General features: G+C 43.5%; 1 protein-coding gene across 1 annotated transcript in view; it reads right to left on the minus strand.

Annotated features, from left to right (window-relative positions):
* Window positions 1-6,978, minus strand: part of Gng2 (G protein subunit gamma 2) — a 104,651-nt gene extending 97,673 nt beyond the window's left edge. Inside the window, exons 1-2 of the mRNA XM_021181885.2 lie at window positions 6,880-6,978; window positions 6,712-6,751 (exon numbers count right to left, since the gene is read on the minus strand). The gene's annotated coding sequence lies outside the window, so the exon portion shown is untranslated. The remainder of the gene's footprint in view (window positions 1-6,711; window positions 6,752-6,879) is intronic.
* Window positions 6,979-7,383: the final 405 nt, after the last annotated feature.

Raw genomic sequence — 7,383 nt, forward strand, 5'->3', positions numbered from 1 at the left:
AGAGAGAGAGAGAGAGAGAGAGAAAGAAAGAAAGAAAGAAAGAAAGAAAGAAAGAAAGAAAGAAAGAAAGGAAAGAGAAGGAAAGGGAAGAAAAGAAAAGAGAAGAGAAGGAAAGAAAAGAAAACTAAATCCCCACTATCACATATACAACTGGTACAACCACCTCCCCTTTTATCTAACACACAGTGGCAGTTGATATTTTCTTGTATTGTGATTTGTCTTTGTCTGTGGTTCCCAATCCCGGATGACTTTAATTTCATAGTCTGAGTAGAGCTGGGACAGAGCTTTTTTTTTTTTCTTCAAAGTACCCCTTGTGATTTCTAGTGTGCAGCCAGATCTACATGCCTCTGGTTTACGTGTTTTTTAAGTCTCTCTCAAAACTAGAGTTTAAGTTCCAAGAAAAGAAAGAACTGGCTTGTTTTGTTCCCTGGCGTCTCAAAGGGCAGGTGGCACGGGGCAGACATTCATTTCAGACTTGTGGTCATACTGACTAACTGCATTGTAATTCTTTCTATATCTGTCTATTCTCCACAGTGGTCTGTGATTGCCCAGAGAACAAGTTCTATGTCTAGCTCACTCTGCATCAAAAATATGAGTCACTCAAGCAAGTTCATTAGACAACGGGATGATAAACAAATTGCATTGTGTGCTATGATGGAGACAGAGACAAAAACAAATGTAGTCGCTATCCTGAGTGCTTGTTAAAAGGAGAATGCATGTACAAAATTAATACACACACCAGAATGAGCTAAATACTGTGATGTAAGAACAATCAGGGAATTAAAATTACTGCTGTTTACTTGGGAAGTAGCAGAAGAAAGCAGCTGAAGCAGCCAGAGAAGGCTGGGTGGAAGACGTTAACCCCTGAACTGAGCCTTACAGAACAGACAGAATCCATCCGGCTCTTTGCAAATGCTGGGCTGTGAGGTGAAATACAAAAGAGGAAGTAAGAGAGCTAATCTAGAGGAAGGACAAACCAGTCCTGCTAGAAACCAAGAGGCCCTGACCAAAAGACTGTTATCACCATAGAAACGAGTAGACAGTGGAAGGGGGAGGTATGGGGGGGTGTTATACGTCAGAGTTGAAAGAGGAGAGTGCTAATCATTAGTAGTCATGGCGTCTGACATGGCGAGAGGAGTGGATTCGAGATGTGAAAAGGCAGTTAGTTGTGAGAGGCAGCTGTGAGCACCGTTTTGAACCTGAGAGTTGGGTTAGGTGCTCTAATGAGTTGGCCATGCTTAGAAAGCAGGGAGAGATCAGATATGAGAACTGACCCCCACACAACAGTGATTGGAACCAGAGGGAAGAGTGTGAGTTGGGGAGAGGAGAAGAGAAGGGGCAGAAGAGCCCCACATTCCATGTTAGAGTTAGTGGAGCTGGGAAATTTCAACAGGCATGGTGAAAACAAGGGAGCCAGGAGAGGTTACAAAAGTCAAGGGGAGCCAGGCCTGATGTCACACACCTCTATCCCCAGTACTCAGGACACTGAGGCAGGAGCCTGAGTTCAAGGCTAGCCTGAACTACACTGTGAGAATCTATCTCAAACAAAGAAAGACACAAAGTTAAGGTCAGGCTTTGTTGGCAGAAGATTTTGTTTATGTGTGTAAGGAAAAACTAAAATAATAGGTAAGGCAAAACAAGGTAAATTAAGGGATGAAATCCTGGGCTGATGAGGTGATTCAGCGGGTCCAAGGGTTTGCCACTGAGCCTGGCAACTTGAATTCAGTCCATGATAGGAAGGAAGAGAGAGACCTGATTCCCACAAACTGTCCTCAGTCTTCCACATGTACACTGAAGCACTTGTGCACACACATAAATAAACATAGTAAAAACAATCATTAAAAGTGAAGAAACCCGTTATTGTCATCACTTAAATAAGAGGGGACAGAATAGAGTCTGGGAGGAGAATATACCCTCGCTTTGAAGGAAAGGCAAAGAAAGGGCAAACACAGAATGAATGTGGCTCTGTTTCGATGCTTGTGCCCTTACCCCCACTCATATGCTGGAGCCTAACCTCTCGTGTAGCTGCAGTGGGTTAGAGGAGGAGGGGTCTTTGCAGCCCATCCTCGGGGCCTGCATGGGACTGATGCCCCTGTAGAAGAGGGCCTTCAGTAAGGCCACAAAAGGACAGCACCAAACACCTATAATCTGTTGGCACCACAATCTCCCATATCCAGGTTCAGAAACTGGGAGAAATTAATTTCTGTTGTTTGTAAATGGCCTCGTCTGTGATCATTTATTATTGTGGTCTGAATGGCCTAAGACAAATGAAGACAAACAGAAAATCTGAAGTGATAAGAATTGAGGAGGCCTATAACACACGTTAGAAAAAGAGAGGGTTGGCCCAACTGCAAGGAACAAAGTGAATAGGGGTTGGGGGTGTACAGACTTTGCTGTGAATGCATGGGAGAGTGAAAGTGAATGAGGAAGGAGAGAAGGAGAAAGAGGAAGAGGAAGGAAAGAAGGAGAAGGGGGAAGAGGAGGAGAAAGAGGAAGAAGAAGAAAAGGAGAAGGCGGAAGAGGAGGAGGAGAAGAAAAGAGATGGGGGGAGCTTTCGAGAAACAACCACCTGCTGACAGGGTGGTGAATCCCAAAGAGGAGCTATCAACCTAGTTCCCAGGCTCTCTCCTGCCTCAGAGATTAGGCACATGAGAGATGATCAGAAGAACTCATGTGTGATTCCAACTAGCTAGGCCAGTGACACAGTTAAGATACTGACTGGTCGGGAGCTGGAGAGATGGCTTAACAGTTAAGAGCACTGACTGCTCTTCCAAAGGTCCTGAGTTCAAATCCCAGCAACCACATTGTGGCTCACAACCATCTGTAATGAGATCTGTAATGAGATCTGTAATGAGACTCTTCTCGAGTGTCTGAAGACAGCTACAGTGTACTTACATATAATAAATAAATAAATCTTTAAAAGAAAAAAGTTTTAAGATACTGACTGGTCTTTCCATCTTCCCACTAAGTGCAAGTCCTATTGCACGTACTTGCCCAGAGCTAAAAGGCTCCATCTGCCTTATTCAAGCCTCTGTAGTAAAACTACTTCAAAGAAACAGACAATCACTCAAAAATAACTGAGCACCCTCTGCTGTTGATTGTGTTGTTTGTGTATGAGTGTGTGCATGTTCATATAGGATGGTGTGTGTGTGTATGTGTGTCTGTGTCTGTGTCAAAGAGTGGCCCCAGGTTTGTTCCTCAGGAGCCATTGCCTTGGCTTTTTAGATCGTCTTTCACACCCATGCCAGGCATCTCACAATTTCCAGTAACTCTAGTTCCAGAAGATCTGATAGCTTCTGGCACACACGCACACACCACATACATAATTTAAAAAGTAAAACAAACAAACAAACTAAACAAAACAAAAATTTTTAAGAAGAATCAAATTCAAAATTGGAAAGTATTTAAATGGCCATTTCTTCAAAGAAGATACACCAGTAGCCAAAAGCAAATGAAAAATAAAAATCATTGGGAAAATGTCAATCGCATGAGGTCTACTCTTGCAAGATGGGGTTGGAAGTATTTGAGACTCTGCAGCCATTGCCAGGAAAAAGAAAATCCAATCACAAAGAGACTCCACCTCACCATAGGGGGGCAATTATCAAGACAAATAACCAAAAAGAATCAGCCACAGTCACTGGTGAAGAGTCAGGTGAACTAGAACCATTGTGTCTCACTGGTGCAGTGTCAAGTTGTGTAGCTGCTATGGGAAACAATATGGTGGCTCCTCAAAAAACACAGAAGCCAGGGACTCTATATTCATAGCAGCATTGTTTGTAATAGCCAAAAACTGGTCCAAGTATTCATCAAAGGATGAATGGACAATCAACATGGGATGGATATATGGTATGGAATGTTATTCAACTTAAAATGTAGGAGATTCTCACATGTGCTACAACAACCTTGGAGACAGTATAGAAGATGAATTAACTTCATCATGAAACATTGTGTGATTCCCTGTCCATCGTGATGGTTCTTCATAGGGCCTGAGCTACAGAGAAAAGGAGAAATATTGTTTAATAGTTACCAATTTTCTGTTTTATAAGATTAAAAAGAATTCAGCAGATGATGGGGACAAAATAGCACATTAATGTGTTTATGCTTAATTCTATGGAACTGCATGCTTCAAAGTTACTAAAGTAAGACATTTTGTGATATGAATATCCTTTTACAATACAGAAATCTCTGTTCTCAGAGGCAATGGCAGAGACCACTAAGCTAACTTCTCCAGATGCCACTGAAGGGACAAAGTGACACTTAGCATCTTTCTGTACCCAGCACTCACTTATCCACACACAAAAGCAAAGGCGGAGTCACATAAAGCCCTGACTATGTGCTGTTGTGCTTTCTTCACAAGGAAGAAACTAAGGTTCACAAAGCCATGTACTGAGTCAGGTAGTAAGAAGCAGCAGTGGGCTTCGGAGGCAGAGCATGTTGCCTCCAAAATGTTCCCTTGGCACTCTTCCACGTTCCTTTCTTCTCCTCATACTGAGTTCTTGTGAATAGGTGTTCTACTTTTATACTTAAAAGTTGGAGAATCAGTCTTAAAAAGTTGTTCAGCTAACGCCATCACCACATACCCATCTCCCGAGGCCCAGGGCTGGCCATAAAATAATAAGAGTCATAAACCATATGTCAGGAAAACACAAACACACACACACACACACACACATCCCATTAAAATTTCAGTGTTTGTTGACGCCCTTTCCAGCCACCAAATACCCTGAGGAAAAGAATGCCTGTGAGTGTTCTGTATGGCCCGAGCGGTGGGAATCGTCTCCTTCTGCATCGTAGAAGCACACCCACCCATCTGTTCTTGCTTACGAAAGAATCCTGCCCTCATCCTCACAGACCTGCTGTTGCTCACTCACGTTCTGCCTTGAGCTGAAATTTAACAATTAAGGAAGTGTTTTCTGCTGTGCACAAAACAGGCAGCTCTTAGGTGTTTTCAGACAGATAGCAGAGCCCCCTTGACTCTACTATGCCAGGGTTTCATCACCTCACTCTCCCGTGAGACACATGGGAGGGGTAACACACATTTTCTAGACATCCCCAAACAAAGCAGGGTGTCGCATCATCTGCGAACACAGGCTGTAGATGGATCAGTTTGAAAGGAAAGTCCTGCTGTCCTTATAGCCCAGAGGCCCAGCTTCCTATTTCAGTTAGGGGCACACAGTGCGATCACCAGACTCTAGATCTAGCCTAGGTCTCCATCCAGAAGAATGGAGCTACATATTTCACTTTAGGATGCGATGGGGACTTTGGAATCCTGAAATGACTCGCTTTGATTAAATTCAAGAAAGCCTTCCCAAGAGCCCCATGGTTAGAGCAACTCCTACACATGCTTAGGAAAATAGAAATTTATTTCTTCAGTGTCCATGAAAGCTTCCTGTCTCAGAAAATGCACCGCTACTCAATAATTTCTGAGAAGCTAAATGAATTTCATAAAGGTGACAAAACAAAACCGAATCTCAATTGTGTGGCTTCTTCAACTGACAATGGTTTTATCACAAAAGTACATATTTTCTCCACTGGTATTATTTGGTCCTTAAAAAAAAACTTGTATTTTAATAATTCATAAGTATTCAAACATGCCATTTTATTGTTTTCATTCTACCATTCGAAGCTCTTTCTGTGCTTTGAAAAACTATCTCCTTTTATTGTATATAAAAAAGTAAAAATCATTTTAATCAATGCTTTCTTATGCTTAACTACACTTTTGTTGAAGATTTTTTAAAAATTATGACACAGTTTATTAAACTGTTTATCCTACATGTTCTGCCAAAGAAAGCCCATAATCTCAGTTCAAGCCTGTTAGACCTCTTTATTGCACTTTTATATATATCATTCATAAACGCGAACCAGTTACCATCCCAGACTCATTATCAGCATCCAGTACTTAAGAAAATTTACAGAATAAAAACTGTGTTTTGATTGTATTAATTCAGTGTACAGCATACACAGACAAGGAAACAAACCAGCTCACTTCGATATTATCTCTGTCTAGAATTAACAATCGTTTTGATCTAGAGATGGATAAAATTCATACAGGCATAAAATCCATTTACACACCGGTATCCGATTTTCAGCAAGTTATAGGCCAGCCATGGTCCTTTAAATAAGGATGCAACTTTAGGGTAAGACCTACTAACAAATGGTAGCAGCAAGGAGAGGAGGACACTACTTCCTTAGAGGTAAATACTAGCCCCTCGCTCTCGAAATGCGAGCCTTTGTTGGTAAAAAAAAATCTATGTACAAAAGAACCCAACATCCTCACAGCCAAACCACAGCCATAATGTTGCAAAGAGACGGCTCACCGAAATACATACGTATATGAGTGTGCTTAACATCTTTCACCACTTACACCCCAAAACAAGGGTCTGCCACGCTCGGGCGCCCAGACTGCAGCTTCGCACCCCAGCTGACTGCAACTCAGCCCTGTCGGTCTGCTGAGCTAGCTAAACAAACCACTTCTTACATTCAGCTTGTTTTCCTAAACACTGAGGGTGGTTCCCCACACCCTGAACAAAATGTGTCACAAATCTGACCATCGTTCTCGAAAAAAAAAAAAAAATTAAAATCCCATCTTAATCATTTCCCCCAAGCCTGAATCAATGTTCCTCGCTTCCCTAAGAAATCCACCCCAAAACCCACAAGCATGGTCACTTCATCTCAATTCAAAAGGAGCTACATGGAAAACGTGTCCTTTACCTTGCTTGGCTCCGGAGGCTTGGTTAGAGAGCAGCTTCCCCTGGCGGAGCAGATGGGTGGTGAGGTCGGCCCGCCCAGCCCAAGCCCAGCCCAGCCCAGCCCAGTCAGCCCAGCCCAGCGCAGCGAAGCCCTGCCCAGCCCAGCCCAGCCGTAGTAGGAGTTGCCCACCGAGAGGCGTCGAGTGTCTGTCTGTATAGCAGCCCCTGAAGCTCAAGCCTGAGTCCCCACCCAGCTTTGTCTTCAATCCTCATTCCTACAGGAAGCAGCGCATCTCCCACTTCCTCCTCTCTTAGTATCGGGTAGCTGGCTTTCTCGTTTGCTTCTCCCACCACTTCAGGGCTTCCTATAAGTGGCTTTGTCTGCTGCTGATGCTAATTTGGCTCTAATCCCCCGGGCCCCTTTGTTCCAGCGCCCCTCCATCCCCACTGCACTGTCTTCTCCGTCCTTTTCTTATCTCCCAGCGCTCATCTCCCAAAAGTGTCCACACAGTGCCTCAGTGGGTTTCCTCAACACCCAAACTGCTTTCTCATTCTGAACTGAAGCTACTGTTTTTATTGGGCCGGCATAGACTCTGGTCCTGAGATCCGGGGCCAGCCAGCAGCGCCTTCTAATTTATGGCCTATCTGCATTCCCAAGCAGCTTGCAGCTTCTTGCTGCCGAGTTTTTCCTCTG

This window comes from Mus caroli, chromosome 14 (assembly GCF_900094665.2).
Source record: "Mus caroli chromosome 14, CAROLI_EIJ_v1.1, whole genome shotgun sequence".
Classification (NCBI taxonomy): domain Eukaryota; kingdom Metazoa; phylum Chordata; class Mammalia; order Rodentia; family Muridae; genus Mus; species Mus caroli.